General features: G+C 44.8%; 1 protein-coding gene and 1 pseudogene across 1 annotated transcript in view; one reads left to right on the top strand and one right to left on the bottom strand.

The window, feature by feature from the left end:
- The window catches only part of CCBE1 (collagen and calcium binding EGF domains 1), a 228,822-nt gene that overhangs the window by 51,584 nt on the left and 163,053 nt on the right, over window positions 1-14,185 (bottom strand). The gene's annotated exons all lie outside the window — the stretch shown is intronic.
- On the top strand, window positions 7,467-13,900 carry LOC144242576 (glyceraldehyde-3-phosphate dehydrogenase pseudogene; annotated as a pseudogene).

Below are 14,185 nucleotides of genomic sequence, written 5' to 3'. Positions count from 1 at the left end.
GCACAGTGCTGGGAACATCACCTCTGTTGAAATACAAATGCATCATGGGGCGCTGGGTGGTGGACTCACTTCTCCGGACCTGTTTACTTATTGCAAAAGGAGTGAGTTACACTAGTTGAATTACATGGCCTCTTTCCAGCTCTATAACTCTATGAAAAATGCCAGATATCTTGATACTATTTGAAAGCTCCCTTGTGGGGTAGAAGGTGAAGGGCAAAAGTATAGAACTCTGGGTCACAAACTATTAAGAGTTGAAAACAATGATTGGGAGGTGTTCCTCATTTTCCCAAAGGCTACATGGTGGCATCCTCAAGCTAAACACACCACCAGGACATGGCTCAGTAAGAGTTACTGTCAACTGAGCCTGATGCCATAAGCTGTGATGACTGTGTTGTGACATGTTCATCATGATAAAGATGGGTGATTGCAATTATACGCAAACTCAGGCTTACACACATGGGAAAAGCGACTTTCGGTCATGATCAACTAGTGTGAATTCAAAACATACTGCTTTAGATGAGCCAACTATACATCCCTTGAAATGTGAGAAATAGATGCACAAATGGATTCCTCTGGGGATGAGCTTTGAGTTGTAAGCGACTTGGCAAGGGAAAGGGAGACTTGGAGAACCAGCATTTTCTTACTAAATTACTTAATTTCATATCTTTAAAAATAACTTATAAAGACATGTTAAAATGAGAACAAAATAGTAGTCTTTCAAAGGAAAATATAAATACAGCAGAAAGTCAGGCTAAAGAAAGCTTCTATAGTTGAGCTCTATGCTTAGGCTAATTTTCCCGGCAGCTAAGCCTAAAAAGGGAGCTATGAGGAGTTAGTTCTTTTTTTTTTTTTTTTTTAATGAGGAGTTAGTTCTAATATGTGTAGGTTTGTACAAAAGGTAAGAAATTTACCAAAGGAATATTCATCACTCAGAGTCCCAAGTGGAAACAGATGGCACATCACCACTAGGAAAGGGGCACCTTGGGGGCTCAGCCGGTTAAGCATCCGACTTTGGCTCAGATCATGATCTCAAAGTTTGAGTTCGAACCCTGCATCTGGCTGTCTGCTGTTACTGTAGAGCCTGCTTTGGATCCTCTGCCCCTCCCCAGCTCATGCACATGCACATGTGGGCTCTCTCTCTCTCGAAAAATAAACTTAAAAAATAAAATGTAATTAGGACAACCCAAGAAGGAATCGTTTACAAAGAGACGAAAGGACAAATATGTGGTCAGGGTGTAGGGAAACCATGAGGTCAAGTGCGCAAACTCAGGGTTGACCACATAGGAGCTGCTGTGGTCTATGGTGGGTTGAATACTGCTCCTCCACCCAGGAACCTTAGAATGTGATCTTATTTGGGAATAAGGTCTTTACAGATGTAAATAAGGTAAAGATAGATTACTGGATTGGAGTGGGCCCTGAATTCAATGGTAATGTCCTTGTATGAGATAGAAAAGCAGAAAAGGATACACTAAGACAGAGAAGGTGACCATTTAAAGATGGAGGCAGAGATTGGAGTGATGTGTTTGCAAACCAAGGAACACCAAACACTGTTGGCAAGTACCAGAAGCTCCTAGAAGAGCATGGGCTAGCTTCTTCTTAAGAACCTGCAGAAGGAACCAGCCCTGATGACACCTTTATTTCAGATTTCTGATCTCCTGAACTCGAATACATTTCTGTTGTGCTAACTCACCCAATTTGTGGCAATTTGCCATGGTGGCCCCAGGAAACTAATACACCCCCACACTTCCTAAAAGGATGAAAAGAGGGCGAAGAACTGAGTCCAGTGGGAGGCTGTGTGCCAAGCAGGCCCCTGGGTGGGGCAGTGATCTTCAGGGGCAGGAGAGCGCCAGGATGGGGCAGCCTTGTAAGAAGGGAGACAGAGGAATAAATGTCACAGCCTCAATCTCTTTCCTCCATCCCTCCCATCTCCACCTGGGGCTTCTCACTGGTTATACCCAACAGGGAGCCAGAGGGTCTGAGACATGGGCCACACAGGCCAGCCTCCGGGCACAGAGCAGGAGGTCACAAGGTGGACAAAAGCTACCAGCATGAGATGCACTCTCCCAATGACAACTTCTGGGATGAAAAAGCTGGGAGGTATGAATCTAGGTCTTTCCTTCCTGTAAAGTAACTATTACTCCCCCTACAAGTAAGAGGTCGGTCTCTCTCTCCTGTACCAGTTCCTTCTTAGCTGAAGTTTCTCTAACTCAAGCTCTCTCTTTGGCCCCTTTGTTCTTCTGTCTCCACACTCAGCCTTCATGGTAGCTTTTGCTGCAACAGAGATTCCCGTAGCAGCCTCTCTCTCCAGCTCCAGACCCACTTTCCAACGAGTCTGGGAAATCTTCACCAAGACAGCTCATCAACCCTTTAGAGTCAAAACATTCAAGGATCAATCCTATCACCTTCTTTCCAAAACCAACATCCCCTTTGGAATTCCTCATCTCACCTCTCTAACCCATTTAGGCTCAAACTCTCCAATTCATTCCCTTTGCCCCAGAATATCAAGACCTGTTGGTTTTAATAAAGACACTGTACCTCTGTTCACCCTTTCTCTCCATTTCTACAACTGCCACCACTTGTGTCAAAGCCACATCTGTCTACACTGGGTAATGGTTAGAAAGGTCTGAACTGGCTTCCTCAACTCCAGGTTCCCGGGTCCTCCAATTTTGCCATGGTCAGGGCAACACTGCCTTCCTCGTGCCATGCTCGTGTTTGAATTATCAATGACCCTCTGCTGCAGATCCTCACAGGTCAGATCCAGAATCCGCCCCCTGGCTGCTAAGGATCTTCACGTTCCAACTCCATTCTACCTTTCCAACCATATTTCCGGCCACCTGTCAAGGAGAACCTTGTTGTGGCCAAGCTACTTCCTTTGCTGTGCTCTCCTCATGCTGTGCTCGTGCTTGTCCCTTTATCTGATGAGAACAGTCACCTACACTCTGTACACCAGGGTCTGCCATTCATGCATCTAAGTGGACTGAAAGCCTTTGCCAAAATTCTTACAAATCTCGTATTTTCTTGGTGATTAGTAGTAAGTATACACCTGGCCGTAACCCTTTGCCTCTTGCCCTGTATCTTTATTTTCCAGATTAACCCACAAAGCCACATGCGATGGTAGTTTGTGTTTCTCTGAGTCAAAGAAAATATAGCACAGCAATCAAGAGCTCAAGCTTTGGCATCATACAGACCAGAGTGAGAGTTCGAGTCCAGCCATTTCTACCTGCGTGGCCTTGGACAAGTTACGTATCTCCTCTTTGTGACTCAGTTTTCTCATCTGTTAAATGGCAATTTGAAACTTGCCTCACAGAGTCATAGGGAAGGTAAGGAGAGCTAGTGTACATAAAGCACTTAGCACACTACAGGCATAAAGTTAGCCTCTTAACAATGCCAAGAGTGAATAGCAGTCACACACCTTCTACTCAAGGGCAGTTAGTGTGTCATTTCTAACTACATGCAGTACAGACATAGACAGTTGGTTTCTGGGTCACATCACATGGTCCCCATTTTCATTCTCCTTGTCTCTCTCTCTCTCTTTCTTTTGTGTGTGTGTGTGTGTGTGTATATATATATACATATATGTATACATACATATATGTATATATATTTAATGTTTATTTAGCTTTGAGAGAGAGACAGAGAGAGACAGAGAGAGAGTGTGAGCAGAGGAGGAACAGAGAGGGAGGGAAGCACAGAATCTGAAGCAGGCTCCAGGCTCTGAGCTGTCAGCACAGAGCCCAACATGGGGGAGGAACTCACAAGCAGTGAGATCATGACCTGAGCTGACGTCGGACGCTTAACCAACTGAGCCACCCATGTGCCCCATCATTCTCCTTGTCTCTTAAAGCCAGTGATTTTGCCCAGCCGTTCTAGGTCTAAGCAAAAGCAGAAATAATCTTCCAGACCATGCTTTTTCCAAACAACCAAACCTATAATCAGTGCTTGCACCGATCCTGAACTGTCTTGGATCCTCAGTAGACTGAGAAACTGGCCACAGCAGGCAGATGCCAGTCTTGTCTGGATTTATCAACACTTTAGCCACCTTGGGGGCACTGATAAGGTCCAAATCAAAAGCTAATCAAAAAGTTATATATGTGAAGATACAAACATGAATGACAAATTATATGCACACTTTGCAGGAGCTATAATGGATAGTAATCTAGTGTGATCAAGAATCTTAATGATATGATCTATAAATTATTTGCTATCATTTAATACGCTCAGGACGATCCAGCAATTTTATTTTCATTTTTATTGCTGGGCTTTCACAGATGTGTGGTAAATACTAATAAAATGCTAACATGTTTACTTTGAATGCAATTAATACAAGGGGATTTAAAAAAAAAAAAAAGGAAAAACAACAAAGAATTTGGTCCTTAACCAGCACCCCTCATGGACACACGCTGAAACCATGAGATCTTGGACATGTATGCAATCTAGCACATTTCTTAAGTTTGCAGAAGAATGCCATACAAAAGGGGGAACTTCAGTGTTTAGTGGAAACGAGCCAGATACATACAGGAGGGGATGAGGAAAAATTATTTCATGTGTGCTTTCTAATGACCTTTCTGAAATCCAGATGGTTCCATTGCTCTGAAAGTATTCTTAGATAGGGCTGATTTATGGAATGTCATTATTAATGAGCTGGGTGAGAAAAGAAATAATTGTCTAAGTGCCCCGGCATGTTTCCCGAGCAGTGGAATGGTGGTTTTTGAAGGGGCAGGTTAGGGAAGGGGGAAAGCGTGTGAACTGTGCTGTACAAGTCTGCTGGACTGCCAGGGGTGGGAGCCAGGAGAAAAATCCATGAACCCAAACACCAGGCCACGGCGCTGCTGGAGTTCATGCTGTGAAATGTGAGCCCCCATCACCACGGACTTGTTGGATTATGAAAGACACAAGTATCTGGGAAGCAAAGCCACTTATGTTGCAGAGGGACAGCCATATATTCTTCTGAGTGACCATCAGTTCTCGCTGCTGGGTGAGTGGTAGGGAAGGCGGGGGCCATTTACCATACTGTGTGCCCTACAAGTGACAGGCTCGTTAGGATGTAATTCTATTTTCTCCATCTTTGCTCTAACCCTTTCCCCTCCCTGATCTTTAGTTCCCCAATACTTACCAGCCTCTGGTCTCTCTGCTTTCTCTCCTTATTACCTATAGGACGTTGCTTTCCTGGCAAGCAGGATGACCTTTAAAATAGGTCATCCCCCGTCAATGGCATCCCACTGCATACAGAATAAAATTCCAAACTGCCTGCTCTGGACTGTAAAGTCCTATGTGATCAAATCCTTGGTCAAATCACCCCCTACTGTTGCTGATGTCACTATATTTCACTGAGTTGCAAGACTTAAGCAGTTGTAAGCCTCACCATTATTTTGTATGACAGTTTAAGTTGCTGATTAAACTCCGTCACAATGCTCTATCACTGAAATTCTTCGATGCTTACTAAAACAGTTCTTTTAATCCTAGTTAGACACAGATTGTCATAGGTCACGTATGTGAGTATGCATAGAAGGTAACGGAAGAGATTGATGAAGTTGGCCTTAAAACATATGAAGCGTGACTCTTCAGAATCAGTCTATCAACAGAGAGTCCCCAGTGCCCGTTCTTTACCATAAAACGTCCTTTGTGCTCCCAATGTGGGAGCATTGGTGATGTGGCATTTTTAAATTAGTACTCTGGGTACTGAGAACCTACTTGTGACTCCGACTCCAGGAATGCTGAAGACATCAGATTCACCACCCCCGCCCCACCCATAACCTTTTGGTTCTAAGGAATTACGGGTCAACTCTATCCACTGAGTAATGCTTTACTGGGTCTCCAGGGCTTTTTCCCAAGCAGCAACTGTGATGCCAGCACATTTGCGGTTAGAGTGCTTGCAGACATTACAAAAATATCCTCACTGCTGCCTGGATACAATGGGAGAAAGCTACCTCCCGTATCTTGTAATCGATAACATTTGGTCATCGTCATTGTCATCATCATGACAAACGTGGTTACATCCTAGTTCTGGGAACCTGACCTTCTCACAGCTCCTGAAAGGGGCTCCCAGTGCATCACAGTTCAGACCCCCCTCCAGGCCCACATCAGTGCACACTGGCTTTGAAGAGTGGCCATAAGCTGGGCTGAGCCAATCAAGCTAGCTGAGGAGTTTCAACACACAGACAGGGGACCCATGTCAGCAGTGAGAGGTGGGGAGCAGAGCAGGGCATCCCTTGACTCTAAGGTTGGGGTACCCTTTTGCGGGGGTGTGTGTGCTTATGTATAGGGAACAAACACAGGAAGATAGTCAAATAGAATAGGCAAAGGGTGCAGACTACGAAGCCACACTGAGAATGAACAGACATTTAACGAGACAGAGAGAGTAACGTTAGCCTTTGACTTTCCAATTCTTCATCACACAAGGCTCATGCAGACTTCAAATTCTGTCCTTGGGTTTGGTGGTTCCTCTGTAGCCTTAGAATGAATTGACTCCCCCCGAGGTAGATTTCTGCTTCTGGCAGCCAGAGGAGCTGTGGCTCTAAGAGCTGGAAACTTTGCTACCCTCAAACCATCCATCAGAGAGATGGGAGTAAAGAATGTGTGAGCAACATGATGACCCCCTGTGAGACAGGCATAGAGGGCATCCCTGTGTGACTGTGGCAGGCCCAGGGCCGTGCAGGAAAGAGCCCACTGCTCCTCAGCCTTTACGGGGGTCTCCTTTCCCAGCATGCTTTCTGCTGGATGAGATTCGGCCAGGCTGTGGAGGGGGGAAAAAAGGAATCAATCTTGTCCAGAGATGTGCTTGGGGAACAGGCTCCCTGGTAAGAAGTGCAGGTCCACAGCCCTCACTGGAGGGGGGAAGGAGCCAGAACACATGCACTCACCTCTTCCCCATCACCTCCCCTGAGTCCCACCCTCCTCTCAGCCCGGGGAAGGGCAGATGGCAGAGCCCTTTCTTGAAGCCAGGGCACCCCCTGAGGACAGAAGATTGAGGGGGAAAAGGATTTCCTTCTTTTGAGAGTATGACATTTCCTAGAGGGAGAGGTGGGGGTTTTTGAGTTGAGAACTGAAAAGTGACACAGGTGTAGGTACCAGGGAGAATTTGAAGGGACACCCAGCTCTAAAGTCAGTCAACAACGCCGGACGTTGCAGTCAGGTATGCGGAGTCTGGTGGCGGGTGATGGGACAGGAGGCCAGCACTCTGTTCCATCAGGGACATGGGAGGGGGGTGGTTTTCTGGGCAGGCCAAGCATCGAGCCAGTGCGAGCTTCTGGTGGCAGAAGAAAGCCTGTCAACCTGGATGTGGCAGACAAGATACCCCTAATGACCTTGCACATCGTAAAGGCTATGCTTTGAGTGAAAATAAAGGGAAGAGGCCATGCAACACCTGTGTGAAACATGTCAAAGGACCTGACTCAAACAGCCCTGAATTAGGGGTAAGGCAACTGAGGCTCAGAGCTGGAATCTAGACCCATATCTGACTGGCTCCAATGCGTGCTCCTGCCATCCACACCATCACAGGAAGCAAGGAGGGGGCAGATCGCTCCTGCTCTGGGGTAAGTATGCCATGCTCAGACCACCACGGGCTGGCTGTTGGGGGGCATGAGGGACCTGAACGGCTCTGATGACCTCCACCAACAAGTGCAGCTTGGAGTTCTGGGCCACTAGAAACTACCACGAGAACAGCTGTATGACCACCACCCAGTATGGGGCCATCACTTCATTATCCGTTTCAAAAAAACTTTCATACCCACACCATACCACGAGCCTATCCCAAATCTGTAAGATCAACAAGGGACCACTTCTGTATGCTTTAGAGCATCTACCTAGAGCAGACTGCTGCTAGGTAGTACAGTATACAGTGGCACTTAATAAGTGCCAATTATGGTACCTGGACTCTTGGAGTTCCCCTTTCCTAGCTCCGCAATGGACACATGGCCTCCCCACTAAGCTGACTTGAGAACAGTGGTCTCACTGCTTTGATCTGGTGCTTTGTTTTCCCAAAGCCCAGTCTTCATTGCAGCCAAGATCAGTGACCCAATGGGCTAGTCTGACTTGGAAAGCCACGGGTGACATTTTCAGCTGGCTCAGACCCTGAGGTTGAAGCCCTAGACGTGTAAGGGTAGCTCCTGGCTAGGGCTTTGTTTGCTATGGAATACAGACTTCCCTTGGGGAATTCAGGCATGTTTTCCTTTCTTTTCTTAAAAAAAATAAAATAAAATAAAAAGGCTGCAACCCTAATCTAAGTGGCATCTGCTGACTTGAAAGAATACACACTTAATCCTTACCCCAGAGCACCCTTGCCACGGACACAGAATGTCTTTTGGTGTTCAATCATTGAAATGCAAAGGAAAAGTCATCTACTTGAGTAGAGTCATTTTAAGTTGTTTTGGCCACAGTTCCCTAGGTCGATAAATCTCTATAATTTCAATTTCTTACTCCTCATTTTAGCTCAACTGTATTTACGGATGACACCTGGAATTACAATCACCAAGGGGCCAGATTCAGATACACATGGTTTGACTTTTACATTTGCAAAGCTGAGAAGCAGGAAGTTCTGATATTTATGTTACTTTTTAAATTCATGCATGCCCTAGCTTTCTCCAGAGAGGACATAAAGTAGCATAAGGTGATACATGAACAAGGGCAAAATGTGGGGGGTGCAAGAGAAAGAAGGGTGGAAAGAGGAAGCCAAGCTAGAATCGGGCCCAAGGGAAGAAAGGCACAACCATCACAACGTGCCTGTGAGCCACTGTGAACCACATGTTTGCTTCCAAAGTTTCGATCTGGTATTCCAGTGATGCAAATAACAGCTTCATTTTATTTAAGGACCAATGTTTCAGAAATCCATAGAATCAATCTTAGTAACAGGTCTCTAATAGATCTTCCTAAGAAGGGCCCTAAGCTGCAATTTTCCCATAAATGGTATCATTTCCCAAACTGGGCTGTTAAGAGTCTCCTCTGCCCATGTCTTTTTAGGTCTTCTCAGAGCTACTGTGTTCCGAGTTTCTGAGCCCAGACACTCACGGTGTCTGATTCTCTCTCTGAGCAGTAGTTCATTTGGATCATCAACACAGACCCTCCAGAAAGCCTGTCTTGGACACAATTTCAGGTTAGAAGGCCAAGGTAATCTTTAAGTTTGTTGAACGTTAATTAAATAGTAAGAAAACAGATCCTTTGGGAAAATATTACCTTAAAAATTGTGTTGGCTCTATGTTGCTCTTCTCTAGGCCTTAAAAATCCTCTCTGGAGGGAGACAGGAGAAAAGAAGCTGAGGTGACAGGCTGCCTGAGTTCAAATCTTCCTCTGCCTCTTTCCAGCTGTGCCTTAGCCTAATAACCCCACATCTCAGTTTCCTCATCTGCAAAATGGGCAGAATGGGAAGATCTACTTTATAGGTCTGAGAGGAGACCGAGGAGATGGGGCAAGCAATGCCCAAGTACATGCTTGCCTTTGAATCATTTGTATTTTTTCTTCTAAGTAACTTTGTAGAGCATGATTGCCCTTATTTATAGGAGCCACGTTGCCAAGGAAAGGGAACAAGGGCAAACATTTCCTCTTCAGAAGGGCCTCTACTTTTTCTCTCTGTGGTTAGGAATGCAAACATCTATAACTCTTCATTAAGGCTGAGGGATAAGAAAGAGCCAGTGAAAATGAGAAGCGCCAGCAAACATGTCAAGTGGCCGATAGCAGCTGCCCGTGTTTGTTGTTGCAACGGTACCGAGGGGATGGATGTAAGTCATTAACATTCCACTGATAGGGGGTAAAATGATCTGTGCTGAAAAGGAAAGTTGGGGGGGTCACCAAGGTTTATCTTTGTTTACTCTCCTGTTATGACTCATCTTCAGGGTCTGTTTCTCTTCTTACGAGATGATTTGGCTCATTACCACAGACCTTCCTGGCTTGCTAACCACATTTCTACTTGATTGGTTTCCATGTTGTGACCTGGCTCCTGAGACTCCAGATGCCTTGAAGGCCAGTCCTCAGTCCTCTTGGGCAGGTTGACAGCGAAATGTAGTGGGAACGGACAGTACCCTGCAAGGTGGCTGCCAGAATTATCATGGAAAACACAGAGAAGGCACTGGTAAATGTCTGCAATGGCTGTCCACACCACTATGTTCAGGGAGAGAACGTGTGTCCAAACTCAACTTTTTCACTTGGATCTTCCTTAGAAAGCACTATGGGACCTTTTCTCCTACCAATATCTCATATTTGGGTCATCTTGAAATAAACCAAGCATCAGTGAAGTTTTCCAGTGCCAGCCGGCTCACCTGACCACCACTGTTTTCCCAGGCACTGTTGCCCAGCATATAAACTACACAAGACAGAAGCGTCTATACCAAGAATGCACATTTTCCCATGGTGGCTGAGACAGGCCACTGGAGTAGAGGAGGTTCTGGCACTACACAAGCTACTGGCCCTCTATGCTTCTCTTTCCTCATTTTTGCAAAAATGGGAGTAGATGAGATTGCTAGGGCCCATCTGGGCACAGGGCACAGAGAATGGCCTGTATCACTACAGTTAATTGGTTCACTCATAAACAAGTTGTTCTTTTCCATTGTTGCTGATTGTAAGGAATCAGGCATTTGGTATTCTTGGGTCAATTTGGCTTCATTGGGGTAGGGTTACCTTCTGTTGGGGTAATAAGAATTTTCACTTGTTTGTACTAAGAAGGGTAAGCATTTGTGATGATTTTTTGGGCTCTGCTTCAAGTTAAAAAATAGTCATTAATTTACATATAAAGAATGTAGTGTCGTAGAAGCATTATGTACAACCTATATACACCTTAAACCAAAACTCACTGACTCCTCTATAAGGCACATTGTTGTCTTATTCTTGACCCATCAAGTATCTTGAACCCCATAGTGACTGGTTGTATAGAAGCCCTATTTTAAGACTGAGTATGCATGCACTGATTAGGTGAAAACATCTGATAAGTTCTGTTCCTTTCTTCCTAGAGTCATTTATACATTGCGCTTAAAACCAGATGTTCCTAACAGCAAACATGCAAAGAAGTGGACTTTCAGAGCATTCAGTTTTTCTAGTGAGCCAATAGCCATTAGGTTGGCAGGGGGTTGGAGCCACAGTCACTGAAAGGCACAGGTCTTGACTTTGGGAGAGATGGATAGCTTCCTGACAACACAACATACATGGTCAAGGGGGTGAGGGAGTTTCAAAGGTTAGAAAAGATGTGTATCAGCATGTGCAGGTTATTGGGTGGCAGGGGAATAGTGCTGCCCATAACACTGTCCATGGTTCTGAACCAGGCAGGGCACTTCTCTGGGGAAGGTGGGTAGGACAGAGGCAACTTGCGTGCACCCCTGTTGCTAGACCTGTGATCAGCATCATAAGAAAGGAGATGTTGTTCCGTGGGTTTGAACATAAAACAGTAGGTTCATAAAAGCCCTGGGCCCTCCTGGTGGTTTGCAACATTTTTCTGAGGATACACTCATGGTAGCTCTAAAAAACACAATTCCTCAGTAGTATGATAAGCTTCCCCTTTGGGGGGGTCTTCTCAGGATCTTGGATGCAAGTCAGTATGCTGAAACACAATAAGAATAGCCAACACATCTAGTGCTTACTCTGTTCCAGACACTGTTCTAATCTTTCTCTCTCTCACACACACGTCCATACATACATATATGTCAAGAACTCAGAGAGTTTTCAACCTCTATTGCTTCCTTAACATGTATACTTCCTTCTTAGGGAAAATTGGATTTCAAAATATCAAAGGTATCTTTAAAAAGGTTCTTTCTTTAGAATCATATCCATTTCTCTGGTGAAAATCTTCCAAAGTTCTTTTGCATGATTTAAGGGCTTAATTTGAATATGTTTGTATGTCAGAAAGCCTGAAGCCATAAAACTCCTAGAAGAGAACATAGGCAGTAATTTCTTTGACATCAGCTGAAGCAATACTTGTCCAGATAGTTCTTCTAAGGCACAGGAAACTGAAGCAAAAATATGCTTTCGGGACTATATCAAAACAAAAGATTTCTACACAATGAAGGAAACCATCAACAAAACAAAAAAGCAAACAACCTACTGAATGGGAGAAGATATTTGCAAATGATATATCCAATAATGGGTTAATATCCAAAATATATAAAGAACTTCTACAACACCCAAAAAACCAATATTCTGATTAAAATGGTAGAGGCTAGATAGACATTTTCCCAAAGACATTAGACACATGGGAAGATGCTCATCATTACTATTATCAGAGAAATGCAAATGAAAACCACAGTGCGATATTGACCTTACACCTGTCAAAATGGCTAGAATAAAAAATACAAGAAATAAGAAATGTTGCTGAGGATGCAGAGAAAAAGGAACCCTCATGCATTGCTAATGTGAATGTAAATTGGTACAGCCATTGTGGAAAATGGTATGGAGATTCCTCAAAATTAAAAATGGAAACACCATATAACCCATTAACTACTGAGTATTTTCTCCGAAAAAATGGAAACACTAATTCAAAAAGATATATACATCCCTATCTTTATTGCAACATTATTTACAATAGCTCAGATGTAGAAGCAAGTGTTAATTGACAGATGAATGGACAAAGAAGATGTGGTACACACACACACACACACACACATCATGCTGCCATAAAAAGGTGTGAGTTTTTGCCATTTGCGACAACATGGGTAAACTTAGAAGATATTATAAGTGAAATCAAATACCATATGATTTTGCTTATATGTAGAAGCTAAAAAGAAATAAATAAACAAAGAGCAGAATCAGACCTATAAATACAGAGAACAAACTAATGGTTGCCAGAGGAGAGAGGGGTAGGAGAATGGGCAAGACGGGTAAAGAGGAGTGAGAGACACAGACTTCCAATTATTGAATAAGTCGCAGGAGGCTCTCTGCTCCTCCCCTTTTGACAGAGAGCTGCATCTTCTGGTGCAGTGCCAGCTGTATCCCTGAGACATTAGGGTAAAGGTCAGAGTAAATGGATTTGACCGTATTGGGTGCCTGATTACCAGGGCTGCTGTTAACTCTGGCAATGTGGATACTGTCATCAATAACACCTTTACTGACCTCAACCACATGGTCTATGTTTTTCAATGTGATTCCACCCACAGCAAATTCAATGGCCCAATCAAGGCTGAGAATGAGAAACTTGTAATCAATGGAAAACCCATCTCCACCTTCCAGAAGTGAGATCCTGCCACCATCAGATGGGGTGATGCTATTGCTAAGTATCCCGTGGTGTCCACTGGGGTCTTTGGTACCATGGAAAAGACTGGGCTCACTTCAGGGTGGGGCCAAGAGGGTCATCATTTCTGCCCCTTCTGCTAATGTCCCCCATGTTTAAGATGGGCATGAACCATGAAATGACAACTCCCTTGAGATTATCAGAAATGCTTCTTGTACCACTAACTTCCTGGTCCTTCCGGTCATGGTCATCTGTGACAACGATGGCTTGGTGAAGGGACTCATGACCAGAGTCCATGACATCACTGCCATCCAGAAGACTGTGGATGGCCCCCCAGGGAAAGCTGTGGCATGATGGCCAAGAGGCTGCCTAAAACATCATCCCTGCTTCGCACTACCAAGGCTGTGGGCAAGGTCATCCCTGAACTGAATGGGAAGCTCACTGCCACGGCCTTCTGTGTCCCCACCCCCAACATGTCAGTCATGGATCTGACCTGCTGCTTGAAGAAAGCTGCCAAATATGATGACTTCATGATGGTCATGAAGCTGGCATTGGAGGGCCCAAAGGCATGCTTGACTGCACTGAGGACAAGGTTGTCTCTTGCCTCTTCAGTAGTGACATCCACTCTTCCACCTTCGCTCCTGGGGCTGGCACTGCTCTCAATGACCACTGTGTCAAGCTCATTTCCCGGGATGACAATGAATTTGGCTACAGCAACTGGTGGTAGACCATATGGTCCAAATGGTTTCCAAGGAGTAGTAGACCCCTGGGCCACCAGCCCCAGCAAGATGAAGAGGAAGAGAGAGGCCCTCAGCTGCTGGGGAGTCCTTGCTCCTACTTATCCCCCAATACACTGAGAGTCTCTTGAGTGCTACAGTTTCCATCCCAGATCCCTTGCAGAAGGGGATGGGCTTGGGAACCCCTATCTTGTCATGTACCATCAACAAAGTATACTGTACCCAGCCAAAAAAAAAAAAAAAAGTCACAGAAAAAAAGGAGTATGTTTGAATGTTTGTAAGTCATGAAACCTGAAACCATAAACCT

The sequence above is a fragment of the Crocuta crocuta genome, unplaced genomic scaffold (assembly GCF_008692635.1).
Source record: "Crocuta crocuta isolate KB4526 unplaced genomic scaffold, BGI_CrCroc_1.0 scaffold36, whole genome shotgun sequence".
NCBI lineage: Eukaryota > Metazoa > Chordata > Mammalia > Carnivora > Hyaenidae > Crocuta > Crocuta crocuta.
This window is presented reverse-complemented; position numbering and strand designations above follow the sequence as displayed.